Genomic DNA, 20,740 nt, shown 5'->3' with positions numbered 1-20,740 from the left:
TTACCAAACTGTTATATTTTCATAACTTTATTCCTTTACTCTCATTCCTTTACCTAATTTTCCCTGTATTGCTCTTATTTGATATTGAAAATTTTTTTTAGCTCTTTTAGGAATTTTTTAGGGGTTTATGCCCAATCATTTTTTTTCTTTAAGACTTTGATTGTGGTGGTTTTTTTTTTTTTACTTCTGAGTTTTTGTGTTGTTCTGCCCTGTCACCATAGTAGTTTTTTATGGTCAATTGAGTTTTGGAAGTTTTTGATGGTTCTAAAGTTTTGTGATCCTGGGGAGAGATTTTTTATGCTTGTACTCTGATCCTTATCCAGGAAGTGTCTCTGATCCCTTGGGATTACAATCAATAATATTCCTCAAGGTCCTTCATTCCTTTGTATCTGTTACTGGTCTTCAAGGTTTCCAATTTCCCTTGACCAAGTCACTGGTCAAGTTATTACCCAAAAGTGGGTATTGGAATTGCTTAATAGCATCCTGTCCTATATCAAATGCTAGCATAGGGGTTCCCTGTAATCTTTCTTAGCAGTTGTGAGGTGCTCTTTCCAGCTCTAACTTGAGAAACTGCTCCTGTTTCTGTCACTGCCACCTAGTCCCACCAATAGTATTTCATTTTTGGTCAACCTCTTCCTTTATGACACAGATTTCTCTTTCTTACCACCTATGCTGCCTTGGGTTAGAAGGATCTCTCATTCTAACCTTTAGTTAGTTCTGCCACTCCAGAATTTGATTTGAGGAATTGTTTTAAAGTTGGAGAGAAGAGAGTGTTTGGAAAGACCAGACAAAGCTTTTCTAGTTTGTCATCTTGACCCTTCCCACACTAGTCTCCTGATCCCAGATAGTTTCAAGATATGCTACTGTCTAATCATGCTTCTCGATCTTGTATTTGTTCATCCTTTCATCTTTAGAAGCCAAATGTCATAAATGTTGTAAGCAATATTCTTACTTCTAGTAAGGTGTTGACTCTTGAATTGTCCCTTCCAACTCTGGGAGTTTATGATAATATGGGTGTCTATTTAGAAGAGTATTTGAGGAAATATGCATATTAACCTATATGTACATATTAAATGTATCTATTAAACTGTTAAGTTTTAGCTTTACTCCAGAGATTAGCACTCAAAGACAAGTGGCAGTTTATGGAAAATTTTAATTGCAATGCCCTTTAGTTGTAATTTATATGCATATATAAATGTGTGTGCATTATATAAATATACATATACATTGTTTTGTAATTTACATACTTATTTACATAAGTGCACATTTTATTAATTTAGCTGAATTATTCTTTTCTCTTTAATGTTGAAAATGTTTCATCTTTTTTTATTCTATCTAATATCTAACATTATAGGATTTCAGAGTTTTAGAATTGAAAAACATCTATGAAATAATCAAGGTTAATCCCCTACTCAACGCAAGAAGATTCCATTTATATTTCTATTAAATAGTTATGTAACTTAAGTTGGAATACTTCTAGAGTTAAGAAACAACCAACCTATTTTTTCAGAAATCTGAAATTGTTAGGAAGTCTATATTTTTGTTAAGCAAAAATTTTTCTCTATAAATTTTATTCTTGAGTCCCAGATCTGCATTATATTCCAAGTAGAATAAAACACCATTTCTTTTCCATGTGACAGATACTTGAAAATAGATGAAGCCCCCTCCCTCATACCTATCTTACACACACACACACAGACACACACACACACACACACACACACACACACACACACACACACACACACACAAACACAGAAAAATACCCTACTTCTTCTAGTCTTCTCTTCCCTAGGCTAAAATAGTTCAGTTCCTTGAAGTATATTTCAAATTCTATGGTTCCTTGTTCCCTTGATATCCTATTTACCTATTTTGAAAGATCCAACTGCTTTTGGAATGCCTGCTATTTTGTTTGTTTTGCTTTGTTTATAATTAAAAGGGGTCAACTATCTAGTGGTTGTCAAGATCACATTAGTGTTTCATAACAATTGAAATATTTAGGTCAGTGTAATTTTACCCCAAGCCCAAAGTCAGAAACTAGCTTATCATTTTATTCTGGTTGGATCATTCCTAGGCATAAGAATACACAGGAAGAGTACAGTGAATTTAAATTAGAGAACCTAATATGAAATCCAGGTCCTGTCATTCATTCAGTATCTTTGGGTCTTACTTCCCTCCTCTGTAAAATGAGAGGGTTGAATAAAAGATTAATAAGGTTAGCTCCAATACTTCCAATGATACTTTGGAACATTTGTTTAAAGAATTAGTAGCAGACTTGTTATATATCTAGTATGATCAGGAAGTAAATTTATTAATGTCTTCTGTGTGGTATAGCCTGATGCTTAGAATGACAATATAGTTGCAGTTTCCATAACAATGTAAAATAATTAAAGCAGTGGTCCCACAAAGATGAGACTCTACTGATTATCTTGCATTGAAAAAGTCTTCCCCATATCTAAATGGCCATGGACCTCATTTATTAAAACAATTTGATTTAATAAAACAGAAAATGAAAGTTTATATATGTACTCTATACCACCCCCCACCCATAACACTTATTTCATCCCTATCTACCAACCTACATATCTTGGTATTAGTATTAATCAGAGGACATTATATTGATTTCAATATCCTTCAAGGATCCATTATTTCCTTACATTTGTCAACTTTGGGTTTGTTTTTTTTTTTTTGGCAAGACAATGAGGATAAGTGACTTGTCCAAAGTCACAAAACTAAATAACTATTAAGTGTTTGAGACCAGATTTGAACTCAGGTTATCCTAACTCTAGTGCCAATTCTCTATTCACTGTGTAAACTAGCTCTACACCCCCCCCCCCGCCAACTGTCAACTTTTAAAGTCAAACTAGTATAGTAAAAAGAACCTTAGAACAGAACCAGGAAGATCTTGCTAGAAATAAGTTATCAGTTAGGTGACATCAGGAAAATATCAGACTCTTTGGTTTTCAGTTTTCTTCTCTATAAAATGAGGGAGTTGAACTGAAAGACTTCTAGGGTTTTCTTCTACTTCTCTATATCTATGATCACTGGTCTTTAAATGTTAAGCTCTAATAATCAAAGAATAGTTATGAAGCATCAGCTTTGAATCCATGCCATATGAGGATTGATTTAAGAAACTTATTATGCTTAGCTTTAAAGAAGAAAAGAAACAATGGGGAATATAATAACTGTTTTCAATTGCTTGGTGTTCTTTAAGTATTTGAGAGGCTGTCATATGGAAAAGGAAATAAGATTTGTTCTGTTTGGCCTTTTAAGGCAGAAGTAGGGGCAAATAGTAGAAGGGGCAATGAGGCAAAATTAGGCTTGTACCTAGATAAGCTGTCCAGTACTTAAATTTGGCAAAAAGTGAAATGATCTATCCAGGTTAGTGGGAGATTGCCTCTCCATGGAAGTTTTTAAGCAGAAGCTAAATGAAATCTCTTGTTTTGGTTTGCTATAGTGCTTCTTCTTCTTCCTCCCCTCTCCCTCTCCTCCTCCTCCTCCTCCCCCTCCTCCTCCTCTTTTTCTATTGAATACACATTTTTACAAAGAAAACTTGAGTTAAAAACTCTCTATTCCTCTAGCCCCCTTCCCCAACAAATAAGTAAAAAGCTATATGACACATCTTTATGCATTTGAAGACATACAAAGCCATATTTTACATTAGCCATTTTACATTTATATACATTAGCCATATTTTAAAAAGCAAGAAAAAAATAAAGTGAAAAAATGCTTTAATCTGCACTGAGTTCATCAGTTCTCTCTCTTGAGGAGGATAGCTATTTTCCATTATGTATCCTTTGAGATTATAATAACCTTTATGGATTTTCTGCCTCCTATACTTCTTAATAATTTATCTCAAACTCCACCAGAACCCCACAAATATCTCCATGAAGACAGAAGGTGAAAAAAAGCCAAATTTAGTTTTGATTTAAAAGAAAATTTCCTAACCATTGAAAGTATTCAAAAGTGTAAGGGATTTTCTCAGCAGTGGATGGATGACCACTTGTCCGTATGTTATAGAGTATGTGGCTATTAAGAATTGACCAGAATAAAGGGTCTCTTTGATCCCTTTCAACTTTAGATTCTATAATCTGATCATCTTTCTGTATATATGTATATTTCTTTGTGTGAATTTGTGCAAGAATTTTATTAGAACTATAATTCCTTTACACAAATAAGTTTTCTAGCAAATAACATATTTGTTTTTGAACTCAAATTTCCCCAAAGCAATCCAAGTGTGCTTTAATTCTGTGGGCTTGATAAATTACTCTTTGCTACATGCATTAATGTGTTACTGCACTTAACCTGATAGGATATCCTGACCCCAAATGCTAAAAGATCCCAAATTCACAAGATTCTTGGATTATTTGAGATTTGGGAAAGAGTTGGGAGGAGATGTCTCATTAAAATAAACAAAAAAATCAACCCTCCATGTATTTCCACAATTCTGTATTCCTATGGAAAACACTTTTGAAATTGAGGCCACATTTTATTCACATTTCCTGTGGAATTAAATTTGGATCCAAATAACTCAAATCCATTTGTTTTGTTAAGACACTGCCACTGTTTTATTCCCCCAGAGAAAATTAAACAATCTAACAATCTAACAATCCTTAATTTCCTCATCCCCTGTCCCCTCCCTAAAAATAGGAAAATCTCTTATGCAAATATTTTTTCAGAATATTTTCAGAAAGCAATCACTTTCTGATTTTCATCTTTTTACCAGTTTCATTATATATAGAAGGGAGATGTGATTGAAGAAATGATTTTCTATGAATTTAATGCTGAAAACAATCTTTTAATGCTGTCTGAACTTGAGTTACTATGACACTGAATTAACCATTTTATTTTAAGGGGGAGGGAAGGAACATGAAAAAGAGTAGGTTTTTCAACTAAAAAACTGTTTATTGCTTTACATGTTCAATGTCAGCTATATTTTTTCACTCTGTCATGAAAGACATTTAAGGACAAGAGGGAACACTTGTTTCTCCTGAAAACATAACCTCATCATCTTTGGGACTGATCCTGCATGGAATCCAAAGAAGAAAATCAGAAATTATTAAAGTTAGGAAGACCTTTTGATCATACAATATTAAAGTGTTTCTTACACTTGACTCCTCTCTACTTATTATAAGATCTAGTCACACTGGCTTGCCTTGTGTTCCTCCCACATATAACAGTTTATCTCCTATGCCTTACCATTGACAGTTCTTGTGATTGGAGAGCTCTCCCTTCTTACTTATGCCTCTTAAGAATCAGAGACACAACTTTAGTTTCTTTCAGATTCACTTCAAAGACCATACCCTGCCAGAGTCTTTTTGGGTTTCCCCTAGTACCTGCTCTCTGAGGTCACTTTCATCTGTTCCATTATACCTTGATTATGTCTAGTTATTCATATGTTGTCTCTCTCCCCCATTAGCAGGTGAGGTACATGAAGACAGACTATGTTTTTGCATCATTAGCACACTGACTGGCATATAGTAAGCATTTAGTTATTGATTTATGGAAGATAAACAAGGTATTAGATGGAAGAATGCTGCACATGTAGAATAGAAGATTAGAACTATGAGGGATTAAACCTAGATGATTGGGAAAGTTATAGAGAGCTAGATTTAGGGTCAAAGATTAAAAAACATCTGTAACAATTAGAATCAGTAGTGGAGTAGATTTCACAAGGTGATGAGTTCCATCTCACTTTGGAGTCTTCAAGTGAGGCAAATTCAAATATGGCTTAGACTAGGTAGTTCATTTCACAGAATTATACAATCTCAGAGTTGGAAAAGAATGTTATTTTTGGTCAATCAATCTCTCAAACTCAGGTCATCTCTTTCCATCGTACTATGACTGTTTCCAGAGCCTATTTATTATTAGTAGTAGTAGCAGTTATTAACTTTTCTAAAGTACATTAAGAATTACAAAATATTTTATTCAAAATAGTCTGGTTAGTTTATAATAGACTTTTATAAAGTGTCTAATATATGCTGATTACTGTGCTAAACAAAAGAACCACCAAAAGAGGCAAGGAGTTTACAATCTAATGGGGAAGCTATTCAAGTTTACAAATAAGAAAACTAAGGGAAATAGAAGTTATATGACTTACTTATGACTGTATTGATGGAAAATATCTAATCCAAGATGCTAATCCTTTCCCACTCTCAAATAGGAGTAATTAGGGAAGGCAGAGAACACTGGATTCCTAAAAAGGACCTGAAAGGAGAAGGGGACACAGAAAGTGTTTGCAGAATCATTGAGGCTAAACCTCAACTGTCTTATAATTTTACCAAGGATCAGAACCACTTCCTCTTTTTATCCAAGGAAACTTAAATGGTAGCCCAGGACATAAAAAATTCGGCTGTACTGATTGATGTTTTGGTCTTCTTCCATTTTGTCTGTTCAATTATTTGTACTTGAAACATTCTTTGACCAAAGTAATTGAGACTGAATTTCTCTGGGGCTCCTCATCTTTTTAGGTTCTAAGTCTATGATGGTCATGTCAGCATTATCAATGATTTCTCTTCTCCTCCTAGGAGTAAAACTGATGACTGTGATCAACAGGACAGTTAGAAAATAGGAACATTCACCTACTATATATACATATAGTATATATGTATACCTGGACCAACATTTTGGGTACCTTGAAAGAGCAGTTTTTAATAATACAACTTCATGTGATTTTTTAAGTGCTAATCAACAAAAATATGTGCAAAATATATGTTCAGTAATAGGGAAATTAGTTGTTTAGTGTAGCAATAGACCTTGCCATGTTAGAATGTATAGTCTGTCATGTACCTTTAAAAGAAACATCTATATACAAAACCAGCATGGTATGTTTCTTTCTTTCTTCATTCCTTTTTTTCAAAAATCTAAATCAAATTCTAATTCCATAAAGAAGCCTTTTCTGACCTTCCCCTTTCTAACCACATTTCATTTATACTTTCTGTTTCCCCAACTTTTCTGAGGGAAAATTGTCCTCTGACTTTTTGTGAATTCTCTCTTGTACCGTGTGCAAATATGTTTTTTTATGGGCAAGGATTTTGTTGTTTTCCTTTATTTTGTCCATGGCACCAATTTTGGTACCTTGCATTTAGTTAGTGCTTAATTAATGCTTGCAGAATTGAATTGAATGGTTATCTTAAATCTGAAGGCATTATTTCTGAATATTTTAGGAATATTGAGCCAACTTAAAACAATAATCACAAGTAGTCCCTAAAAGTTCTGAAACTTTTCAAGGAACCTCCAATATCACTGCCAAGTTCAGAGATAAACTAATAAAAATGACACTGTTTTGAGAGTACAAGATCATTAACATGTTTTTACTAAGAAGATTGCAAAGAATGTCACTGCATTATGCAACAAAAATGATTGGAAAAAGAAAATAAGAAAACTTGTTCTTATAACCAACTAAACCTGAACATCCAAACAAAAGACTTGGGTAAAACTGGAAGGAAAATACATACACACAAAAAAATCAAAAATAATCTCAATCTATTCCTCATTATTACCTGGACAACTTCATACCAAACTGCCCCCCCCCAGTTGCACCATTATTTCCATTTATCTTCTATGAAACTTTGAATTCTACCTTTTATATCCTGGCTATTGATGGGTGAACTTTCATATTACCTTATCCATAACCAGGACTGCATGTCATGCCAAAAAGATATCTGTTATATTTCTTTCTCCTGCCCCTTTTAGCTTCCCTTTATATTTTGTCATCCCTCTTTAGAATATAAGGATTTATGGGTGAAGCCTGTCTTATTTGTTTATGTATTTAAGTCCAGAGCCTCCTACAGTATCCAATATATAATGATTAGTAGCTGCTCAATTATCAATCAATCTTGTCTGTCTAACTATTCACCTATATCTATCTATCCATCCATCATCTTTAGCTAACTGCATCAATCATCGATCTAAGATCTTATTTCTCTTTTTCTCTGCCTCTCTATCTCTCTGTCTCTGTCTCTCTCTTCTACCTTCTCTTTTATACCTTTTCTTTATAGAAATACTACAGTTGGAACTTTCAGACTTCAACATCAAACATATGTAAGAAGTGTAAAATGTCACTTAAGATAATAAAATCACTAATAGAGGCCAATGAAACAAGGTATACATAGAAGAAACTGAGATGGAAAAAAGATAAAATTTCTAAGATCTAGAGATTTTCAAGTTATCAAGTAGATGAGAGGATAATAAAGAATTATATATATATATATATATATATATATATATATATATATATATATATCTCATTCTTGCCAGAAAATGGTGACTAAACAGATATCAGCAACTAATGACCTATATGCATCATTTCTCATTTTGATAAAAAGTTTTATGAATAAAAAAAAATCTAAGAGTTAGAACACAGGATCAATTCAGTCCAACCTAAAGCTAAACAATACTCAACAGATTTCTGTCTAAATTCAATTAGAAATTCTACAATGAGGGAAGTCCTCTAAACTTCTGAGTCAACTACTTTGGAATAGTTTTAGATTAAGAAAGTTGGTCTCTATAATATCTCTAAATTTGTCTTACCATAACTTTTACCCATGACTCCCCTAATATTTCTCTTTTCTTGGTTAAATAAAAGCATTCTTGGTTAAATATATTTTGAGAGAAAGAACGACTTTGGATTTGTCTTTCTAATGCCAGTACCTATACAGATCCTGTTATAAAACATGAATTTAGCAAATGTTTGTTGATTTATTGAAGTGATCATCAGGTGGCATAAACTCAAGGTCCTCTACAATTCTGGTCACTGTTTCCTGACTGTTTTACAATTTATAGATATGCTTATTCTAAAAATATGAGTCCTAGAAGTACGGATAATATTCCATATAATATATATATATATATATATATATATATATATAATCTTAATTATGTAAAAATAAATAAGACCTTTCTCTCAAAGTACTAATATCAGAAAGTGGAAGGCTTCTTATCCATGGTAGTCAAGTGGCTTATTAGCCCTATACCATATGAACCACCCATCTCCCTTCATCTTGCACTGGGTTGCATTTTTCTAGCCCTGTTATAATTATGTACATCTTCCAGGGCTCAAATTCCCTTTGATCAATTAATCAATCAATCCATATGTTTATTGAGTATCCATTATTCATATTGGGATAATATCCTAATATTTAGAATAAAAAGACATAATTAAAACAGTTCCTGGGGAAAAGGAGCTTACAATATACAAAGGGGGGAGTGACATATGAATACATAAGTATATGCTTCTAACCACAAAGGGCAGTCTAGGAATGATATCATGATCTAGCTAGCCCCAGGTGTCAACAATTCCTGCTCTGACAATTCTATTAGAAATACATGGAAAGTTCAGATATCTCCAGTTCAGAACAATTATTCTGTAAGAATTTATCATACTTCCCAATTGGACTGGACTATTTTTACAAGGAGTCACCTGGTAAATTTGCTTGGCTCCTTTATATAGTTATTTGGCTTAGAGGACTTTTTACAAAAGATAAATAAAATGAATTTATGGTTTTAATGGGGACTCTTGAAATGTACTAAGTTATTAAAATATCAGATTAAGTCTTAGGCTAACCCTTACTTCTCAGTTTATGCTGAGGGAAAATTTCTTTATTCTAATAAGGTCTTCCCTCTCTCTAGTCTTTTAATATAATTTCACAGAAGCATAAGCAGTTTGGATTAAAGGACGAATGTAGTTTTGCTTTTTTGAGGTTTTTTGGTTAATTTTTTTGTTTTATAATAACCAGCTAGGTAGTTTAAGTATGAAATTAAACAAGTGAGGAGGTAGGGTTGGGAATGGTGAAGGTTTAGACTGATAAACAGGAAATGTTGGCTAATTACTTGGAAAGGGGGGGAAATGAAGGGAAAATCATCTCATTTTTCTGATTCAGTTCACTTCAATATCAATATGTTCCTTCCAGTCATTCTCTTCCATACTCACAGACTCATACCCTATGGGAACTTTTCATGGAGAATTCCTCAGATTCTGACATCATGGTTTTTTTTTACTAATTTTTAATTTTTTGTTTTTATTTTTCCCCTTATTTCCAGAAGTCTGTTCAAGTTTCAGGTTAAGGGCAAGACCATATTCAAAAACCCAACAGATATATTTTTTTCCTAAATCCTAAATTTTCATGGAAATAATTGTAGAAGTGGTAAAGATAGGCTACATAAAAATATAGAGCCAGGACATGGCCTCAACCTTTATCTCTGCTGCCATTTCCTCTTTCTTTTGGACTAAGATTGACTTTCTATTTTTTTTTCAGTATAGTGTTCTATTGTTGCTGTTCAGTCTTATCTAACTCTTCATGATCTTATTTGGGGTTTTCTTGACTGAGATACCTGAGTGCTTTGTTTTTTGCTTCTTCAAATCATTTTTAGAAATGAGGAAACTTGGGCAGCTTTAACAGTTTCCTTGCTAGGGTCATACAGCTAGTAAATGTCCAAGGTCAAATTTGAACTGAGTCTTCCTACCCGGTGCTCCATTCACTGCGCAACCCAACTGCCAAAGCAGCTTTTGGTTAATATTCATCCGGTAATAATGACGTCTTTGCTGTTCCTAGAACAGAACACTCCATCTCTTTGCTATCTGGACATTTTCAGTATATCTATATAGCTATTTCTATATGGGGTGGGGAGAGGAAAAAAAGGAGAGAACTTGTTTGTACATTGTTGCTGCATTAAATCTTGAGATCCTGGAAGATAAGGACTGTTTTGCATCTTTCTTTATCTCTCTAGTGCTTAGAGGACATGATAGGCATTTGGTAATAAAGAATACGCTTAATTAATAAATGTTTACCCTAAATAATAAAGTTATTTAACATTTAGCACTTAAAAATGCTTATTGGCCAACTGACATATTGTTCTAGTTCAAGCCCTAAACATTTCCTGGATAATTACAAATCTCCTAACTGTTATACCTGAATCCAAGTTCTTCACTCCACAATCATTTCTCCAAATGACTCCCAAATCAATAGTCCTAAAAAACAGATGTATATTATTCCATGTCATTCTCTTCCTCAAAAGTCTTTAATGATAACAAAAACTATAATTTAACAGTACTTTAAGGTCTGGAAAGCACTTTAAAAACATCATCTCAATTGATCTTAACAACTCTTGGAGGGGTTATTATTATTCTTATGGTTATGATTATGATTATTATTCCTATTCTACAGATAAGGGATCTCAGGTTAAGAATGCTTATGTGTCTTGCCCATGGAAACCCATCTAATAAGTATCTGATGAAGATTTTGAACTCTGGCCTCCCTGCCTCCAAGTTAAATGCTTAATCTACCACCTAGCTGGCCCTAATGTCTCTAGGATGAAATGCAAATTTCTCCACCTAGCTGATTTTAAAGCTTTTTGCAATTGGACTTCTACCTATCTTTTCTGCCTCCCCTTTCATGAATACTCTGCTCTAGTCAACTCTGTCTTTCAGCTGTTACCCAAACATAAATTTCCTCTTAATTTTACGTCTACTTTTAAGTTTTCCCTTAGATGCAGAATATAATCTTTCTTTATCTTCATTTCACAAAATCTCGAGTTTCCTTCAAAGAATATTTCAGGTTCTACCTACTCTATAAGATATTTCTTGATTATTCTATTATTATTTTATTATTATTATTATTGGCTTTTAAAAGGCAATGGGGCTAATTGACTTGCCCAAGGTCACACAGCTAAGTAATTATTTAGTGTCTGAGTCCGGATTTGAATTCAAATCCTCTTGATTCTAGGGCTGGTGCTCTATTCACTGTGCCACCTAGCTGCCCCTCATGATTATTCTATACTAGAACTTTTTCTTTCATGAAATAATTTTACATTTATTTAATTGTGAACAAGTCACAATGAAGTAGTAAAATGTCAACTCACACAATTTAAGGAATACTCTTGTTTTTGTCTTCATACTTCCAGCACTCACCAAAGTACTTTATAAAAATTGTTTATATATAATACATTTTGATGAATTTAGTAGTGCATATATATTGAACTACATAGCCAGGGCCATCCCTTCCAAATTTGAAATTCTGTGATTAGACCCTATTTGCCACCTGCACCTCTCAGTTTCCATGTTCTATTCACCATCATTTAACAGATTATATAGCCATAATCAGTACCTAGTTGGCTAGTCTTTGCTTTTAGGTCTAAAAATTATAATACCAGACATTATTTCACTGGTTAATGGGAAGACATACCTGAAACTAAGAAGTAACATTTTTCATTAAAGTGTAGTTTTATTTTAATAATAATGAAAATGTTTTACTTTATCTGTAATTTTAGAATTTTTTATAACCAAAGGATCAGAGACTTAGAGTTGGAAGACTCACTTTATCTATCCCCCTCATTTTAAAGATGAGGAGACTGAAACCTATATTCTGACTGAATATCTGGTTACATTTCACTCTACCATCCTAATACATTGTTTTGTGTTTTTCCTTTAGAAAAATGTAAGGACCCAAATGCAAATTAGAGCTTTTATCACTAAATTTGTCTATTCTGTCTAATTTTCCAACAGCATTGATATGAAAAAACCTTTAATTATCTCTTTTCCTTATTGAGTAAAAGTCATAACACTCCCACTTTATTTTCTTAATTAACTCTGGAAACTCCAGTCCTCATTTCTATTTCTGGGAGGACACTGGCTTTCTGATTCTTTTTCCTTTCAAAGTTGAAACAGAAATACAGAGACATCATGGCACAACTTCATGTCCTTCCTCACATATTGGGGCAAAAGTCTCTTCTCATTCAGTAAAAAGTTTCAATGTTGTTGTTGTTGTTCAGTAATCTTTTTGGTCATTTTTTACTCTTCAAGACCCCATTCAGTATTTTCTTAGAAAAGATAGTGGAATGGTTTGCCATTTTCTTCTCTAGTTCATTTTATAGATGAGGAAACTGAGGTAAAAAGTTTTAAATAAATTTCCTGGGGGCTATGACTTATATCTGATTTCTACTCCTAACTTTATTCCATTATTTTTTTACTTTATCAATTTTTCATTTACATTTGAATAATGTTCTCTGTCTGTAGCTGTGTTTATGAATATTCATAGTGAGAAAAAAGAGCAATATTTGTGTCCTGGGAAAAAACACTTGAGTTGGAAGTAGAAAACCAGAGATTATAAGCTCCCCTGTCAAATAGGGTAGAATGTTTGCACAAATAATCTTCTCTTTGTGAACCTCGTTATCCTCATATACAAATTAAAGGAGACAGGTTTGATTATTTTTAGGGTCTTTGCCAGAAAATAATAACTCATAATTATATAGCACTTTAAGATTTAAAAATGCAAAACTCATTCTTCCCCACACTCCATTTTGCAGATGAGAACATCAAGTCTCATGAAAGTTATGAAACTTACTTTCCAAAGCAGGGATTCAGATCCAACACTTTTACCTCTTGAGTTGAAGTTCAACGTATTATGACTTCCACAGAGAGACTAATGAGAGAAAGACAAGGACAGAGACAGAGAACATTCTAATAACAAGACCTAACTTCTAAGATAAAACATGTCTTTTTCTTCTTAAAGAGGCTGAAGATTTTCTCCTCTAAACTATTTGTATACTTGAGCCTATAACTGAACAGTCTTTAAAAAAACCATACAGTAAGCCAGATGTTTCCTCAGATCAGTTCTATCAAAATACTTCTCAATAGTCTGAACTGTTCACATTGTGACTGGCTTCAAATTACATACAAGGATTCTGCTTATATTCTCTATAAACTTAGTATTCCTCTGGGACATGTGCCAAAATGAGACAAACATTGATTCTCACAGCCCACTTTATCTCAGGGCCAATATTTAACAATCTCTTGATAGAATGATTGGCAAGTCCCATCAGAAAACTATCTTTAAGGTACACTGAACTTCTCATAAAAGGCTACACAGAGCTTCCATCCTCTCTGTCTTGGGACACAAAGGCTTTTTCACAGCTTTGATGGAAAGTATCAATTGAACTTACCTGATCCCTAGCTGCATACTGATAGGTCAAAGCTGGCACAAGCATTACCCCTGAGAACTCTTTATAACCACAATGGCAACAATGACAGTATTGTAGTCCAAAGCTATATGACCACTTTTTTATAAATTCATTTTATTGATAACTTTATACTTGTCCACGTCACAATCAATTCCCACTATAGAAATGTATATCAGAGACTCCCAGGGTGGAGCCAAGATGGCAGTGCAAAGCTAACTTGCTCCCAGAGGCTTTCCTACCAAAGATAAATGAAGGCTCTCCTCTGACATTCACACTACAGATCCCACCAAGTAAAAGAGAAAATTCAAAGAAGTTTGCAACTATAGACATCCTGGAGCATCTTCTGTTATCTCTTTTGGGGTGGGGGGGGTAGTGCAGGAGGCCGGAAAGAGGGGAAAATGAGCAGGAGGCTTTTAGCCACAGTGCAGTTCAGGTCCTGACAGCTTAATAATAACAGAGGTCCCAGAAGCTAGGTCATCAATTCATCAGGGGGAATCCCAGCCCTAAATAATGTCTGAACCCAGAAAATACTGGGGTAAAAGACAAGACTGGGTGGGGGAATAATCCTCTGTTAAGTCAGAACCTGGGCAAAAAAGTGGTGGGGATAAACCTCTGCAAAGGCAAGACTTGGACTGCATAGGCAATATCTTGGCCAACAGCAGGCCAGGGATCACACCTCAGTCCCAGCAAAATAAAAGCTTGGATTTATACTGCATATACCCCTGGAGCAGAACTAAAACAGCAAAAATGAACAAAAGAACTAAAAGAGTGCTCACTATAGAAAACTACTTTACAGACAAAGATGACAGCAATGCCATGTGTGAAGAAGAAGGCAGTGAAAAATCACTCACAGGGAAAGCATCAAAATGGCCTATAAATTGGGCTCAAATGTAAAAGTTCATTGAAGAACTTAAAAAAGAATTTACAAACCAAAGAGAGGAAGAAGAAAAATGGGGAAAAAAATGAAAATCATTGCAGGAAAACAGAAAAGTTGACCAAAGAAATCAACTCTGTGAAAAGCAAAAATAACCATCTGGAAAAGGAAACATAGAAGCTATTTGAAGAAAATAATATCCTAAAAATTAGAATTGAATAATTAGAAACCAATCAATCTACAAGACTACAAGATTTCATCAAACAAAATAAAAAGGTTGAAAAACTTGAAGAAAATGTAAAGTATCATCTAGGGGAAATCAATCACCTAGGAAATAGATCCAGAAGAGACAATCTAAGAATCATCGGACTACAAGAAAGCCTGAATTAACAAAAACCTGCCCAAATCTACTAGAATAAGATAACAATATGACTATTGAAAGAATCTACAGAACCCCTCCAGAAAGAAATTGCAGATTAAAACTCCAAGGGCTGTAATAGCCAAATTTAAGAACCCTCAAATAAAGGCAAGAATATTGCAAGCAGCAAACCTAAAACAATTCAAATAGAAAGGGAACATAATCAAGACTTACACAGGACCTATCAGCCTCAACATTGAAAGATTGGGAGAACTAGAATAACATATTTTGGAGAGCTAAGGACCTGGGATTACAACCCAGAATGTACTACCCTACAAAACTCAGCATATACTCTTAGGGAAAAAAAAAGAATGTTCAATGAAATAGAGAACTTCCAAAATTTCCTGACACAAAAACCAGAACTAAGAGAGAATTCAATTGTCAGATACATGACTGAAGAATTGCATTAAAAAGGTAAATGAAAAGGGGAGTGAACAAACAAAACTATTTTACACAAATGTCGGTTGACTATCAAATTGTATTCAACCCTAAAAGGGAAGATATAACACTTCTAATTCTTTAGAACTTTACATGTCTGAGGATAATTAGAGGACACAATATAATTGAAGAGAATGAACCTAAAGTTTATGGGTATAATTAAGCCTTGGATTGAAGAGGTCCAAGATGACATCACTATGAGACAAAAATGTCCTGGAAAAAAGCAGGGATGTTAACTTTACCTTAAGTGTCTCATTACACTTTGACTCACTTTAATGTATAATGAGGGCATTATAAACTGCCAGGACCTGAGACAGTATTTCTGTTACTTGCAATCATTTTTAAAGTTCTCAGGTGAGACCTCCAGAACCTCTCAGTACTTAGAGATCTTCAAGATTCTCTCAGGAGTTAAATATTGGGTTGGGAAGGGGGGTGAAGTGGGAAAGAAAATAGGCCATCCTTCACTTAACAAGGTGTTAAGTACCTTGGGTGGGGAAGGTGGGAGATAAAGTGTGAAAGAAAATAGGCCTAGGGGGAGGGGGACAAATAATTTAAGGAATGATATGGATTTGGATACTTTGGCTTCTGAGGAGGATTGTGTGTACCTGAAAGATATTTGAAAAGGGGGTTAAGTTAAAAAAATTGATTATAATTATAATTTAATGCAATTTAAGTCTATGCTGCTTATCAAGTAATCAAGTTAACAATCTGTGATGATATCTTGATAACAATAGGAGCTTATGAAACAATCAAATAATTGAACTGTGATTAATGGTACCTGATTAATAATATTAGAGTACCAAGGCAAGAGGCATAAAGATTTATAATATTAGAGGGAAAGAAGGGAGGATGTAAATGCTGTGTAAATTCCATTCAATAGATTTAGCTCAGTGAGGGAATAAAATACATTCCCACTCCAATTTAAAAGTCTAGCTTAATCTACAGGGAATTGGGGGCTGGGAAAGGAAAAGATAAGGCAAGAGGGACTGAAAAAAGGGAAAGGAAAGTATAAGTGAAAATAAACTTAAAGTTAAATTTTTAAAAGAAAAGTCAAAGGGGAAAAGGTAAAATTTTGGTGAGGAGGAATAAGAGAAAAGGAAAGAGATAAATATAAATGGAGAAAGCATGGAGAGAAATACAGAATTAGTAATCTTAACTGTAAATGAGAATGGGATGAACTACCCCATAAAATGGAAGTGATTAGCAGAATGGATTTAAAAGCATAATCCTACAATATGTTTTTCACAAGAAGCACATATGAAATAGAGAGATACACATAGGGTAAAGGTAAAAGGTTGGAACAAAATATATTATGCATCAGCAGAAGTAAAAACAAATCTTGGATAACAATCCTAATATCAGACAATTTAAAAACAAAAATCAATCTCATTAAAAGAAATAAGGAAAGAAACTACATCTTCTTAAAAGGTTCTATTGGAAATGAAGCTATATCATTACTAATCATGTAGGCACTTAGTGGAATAGCATCCAGATTCCTAGTGGAAAATCTGAGTGAATTACAAGGAGAAATAGATAGCAAAACTTTAATAATGGAAAGCCTCAATCTTCCTCTCTCAGAACTAGATAAATCTAACAGCAAAATAAGCAATAAGGAAATTAAGAAGGTGAATGAAACCTTAGAAAACTTAGATATGATAGACCTCGGGAGAAAACTTAATGGAGATAGAAAAGAATATACCTTTTTCTCAGCAGTATATGGCACCTTCATCAAAACTGGCAATATACTAGGGCACAAAAACCTTAAAATCAAATGCATAAAGGCAGACATAATAAATACATACTTCTCAGACTGTGGTGTTATAAAAATTACATGTAATAAAGGGTTAGGGAAAGATAAACCAAGAACTAATTGGAAAATAAATAATTTTATCTTAAATAATGGGTAGCTCAAACAGCAAATCATAGAAATAATCAATGATTATTTCCAAGGAAATGATAATAATGAGACATCATACCAAAATTTATGGGATGAAGCTAAGGCAGTTTTGAGAGGAAACTTTGTATCTCTAAATGCTTATATGAATAAAATAGAGAAAGAGGTTATCAATGAATTGGGTATGCCACTAAAAAAAGCTAGAACAAGAACAAATTAAATATCCCCAATTAAATAGCAAATTAGAAATTCTGAAAATCAAAGGAGAGATTAATAAAATGGAAAGCAATAAAATTAAATTAAATTAAAATTAAATAAAACTAAGAGTTGGTTTCATGAAATAGCCAATAAAATAAACAAACCTCTGGTTAATATAATTTAAAAAATGAAAGAAAATGACAAAATTACCAGCATTAAAAATGAAAAGGGTGATCTAACCAACAATGAGGTGGAAAACAAAAAAGATAATTTGGAGCTATTTTGCCAAAGTGTATGCTAATAAACTGGATAACTTGAGTGAAATGGATTAATATTTACAAAAATACAAACTGCCCAGATTAACAGAAGAGGAAATAAATTATTTAAATAACTCCATTTCAAAAAAAAAGAAATTAAAGAAACCATCAATAAACTCCCTAAGAAAAAGTCTCCAGGTCTAGATGGATTTACAAGTAAATTCTGCCAACATCTAAGGAAAAATTAATTCCTATTCTACATAAGCTATTTTAAAAAATAGGAGAGGAAGGAGTTCTATCAAACTCCTTTTCAGACACCAACATGGTTCTGATACTTAATCCAAGAAAAAACAAAACAAAGAAAATCATAGACCAATGTCCCTAATGAATATTGATACAAAAATTTTAAATAAAATTTTAGCAATGAGACTACAGCAAGTTATTACCTGGATTTAACTTAACATAATTAAACATATCAATAGTAAAATCAACAGAAATTATATGAGAAATCTCAATAGATGCTGAAAAAGCCTTTGAAAAAATACATCCATTTATATTAAAAACACTAGAAACTCCAATAAATGGAGTTTTCCTTAAAATAATAAATAGTATCTGTCTAAAAACCATCAATAAATATTATGTTTAATTGGAATAAACAAGGGTGAAACAAGGATGCCCTTTATTACCATTACTATTCAGTGTCAGAAATGCTAGCACTAGTAATAAGAGAAGAAAAAGAAATTGAAGGAATGAGAATTTGCAATGGGAAGCAAAACTTTTACTCTTTGCAAATGACATGATGGTATACCTAGAGAACCTGAAAAAAATCATCTTAAAAAACTCCTTGAAACAACTAATAAATTTAGCAAAATAGCAGGATATAAAATAAACCATATATAAATCATCATAAATCATCAACATTTCTACATATAAACAACAAAGCTTAAGAATAGAAATTCCATTTAAAATAACTGTAGACAACATTAAACACTTGGGAATCTTCCTCCCAAGACAAACACAGAACCTGTATGAACACAATTATAAAGAACTTGTCACCCAAATGAAATTGATCTAAATAATTGGGAAAATATGAAATGCTCATGCTTAGATCAAGTTAATATAGCATAAATGATAATTCTACACAAATTAAATTATTTATTCAGTGCCATGCCAGTCAAATTACCAAATAACAACCAAGCTAGGAAAAATAATAACAAAATTCATTTGGAGCAGCAAAAGGGCAAGAATAGCAAGAGAACTGATGGAAAAAATGTAAAGGAAGGTGGTCTAGCTCTACCAGATCTAAAACTATACCATAAAGCAGCAGTCATCAAAACTGATTCGTAGTGGTTAAGAACAGAATAATTGATCAGTGGATTAGGATAGGTTCAAAAGAAACTGCACTAATTGACTATAGCAATCTACTATTTGGCAAACCTAAAGACATCAGCCTCTGGGATAAAAACTGACTATTTGACAAAAATTGTTGGGAAAATGGGAAAAATAGTATGGAAAAACTAGACATAGATCTACATCTCACACCCTATACCAAAATAAGGTCAAAATGGGTACAGGATTTAGGTATAAAGAGTGATTCCTTAGATAAATTAATAGACAAAAGATACTCTATCTGCTCTGTGGAAAAGGAATAAATTTATGACCCAACAAGAATTGGGGCACATCATAAACTAAAAAATGAATGATTTTGACCATATTAAACTAAAAAAGGGTTTGCATTAATAAAATCAATGCTGCCAAAATTAGAAGAAAAACAGAAAACTGGGAAATAATCTTCACAACTGGGAGTTCTGATAAAAGTCTCATTTTGGAAATATATAGAGAATTGCATCAAATTTATAAGATCACAAGTCATGCCCCAATTGCTAAATGGTTAAAAGATATGAACATTTTCCATGGATCCACCTTTCCACTGACCTTTCTTCATTTTGCTAAGACCTTGAGTTGGGGTCAGGCTGGTTCACAGAGGTTTGGTGCAGGGATCCCTAAAGGCTTTACTCACTGAGTGCAATTTCTCTGGCTGGCCAGTAGGAGGTGCTGGTTGTTTTCTCTGGAGTGTCTGTGATCTTGATTGAGGCCTTCTCCCTTAGCCTGAAGGGAACGATTGAAACTGTTGAATACTTTTGCCTTCAATCAATGGTGGGCTCTAGCCTGGGGTGAGGTCATCCCTCTCCCTATTGTCAGTTGGGCTGATTCTTCTGCTCATACACCTGTGCCTGAGACAGAAGTAGTCTGTAATTTTGTTTGTTCTGGGAAGAGGCCTCAGCCACAATGGAGGCGTGGGCTCAAAGTTCCTCACACCTGAGGTGCCCAAGGATGAAGTCTGCAGCTGCCCTGCACCAGAACTCTCCCCCTAGCCCTGTTGGCAAGCTCCAGAGGGTCAGCACCAACACCAATGCCTCTGCTCCCTAGTAGACCCAAGACCCGGAGGTCTAGCCCCACTGCTGATCAAGCAGGTCCAGCACTCGGGTCCTCAGGCACATGGGGCTCCAATCCAGCCCCATAATCAGGCTGATCCGCGGCTTCTCCACCCTCTGCATCCTAGACTCATCCACTGTTGCCAATGACAAATCCTGAGGTAGATATTCTTTCCCTGGGCTTTTCTTTCTGGGTTTTATGGATTGGATTTCTGTTAAGAGTTTTGTTTTATATCATAGATGGGTAAAGATCAGGAGACTTTAGAACTG

This window comes from Macrotis lagotis, chromosome X (genome assembly GCF_037893015.1).
Source record: "Macrotis lagotis isolate mMagLag1 chromosome X, bilby.v1.9.chrom.fasta, whole genome shotgun sequence".
NCBI lineage: Eukaryota > Metazoa > Chordata > Mammalia > Peramelemorphia > Peramelidae > Macrotis > Macrotis lagotis.
The sequence above is the reverse complement of the archived record's forward strand: the minus strand, read 5'-3'. Positions refer to the sequence as shown.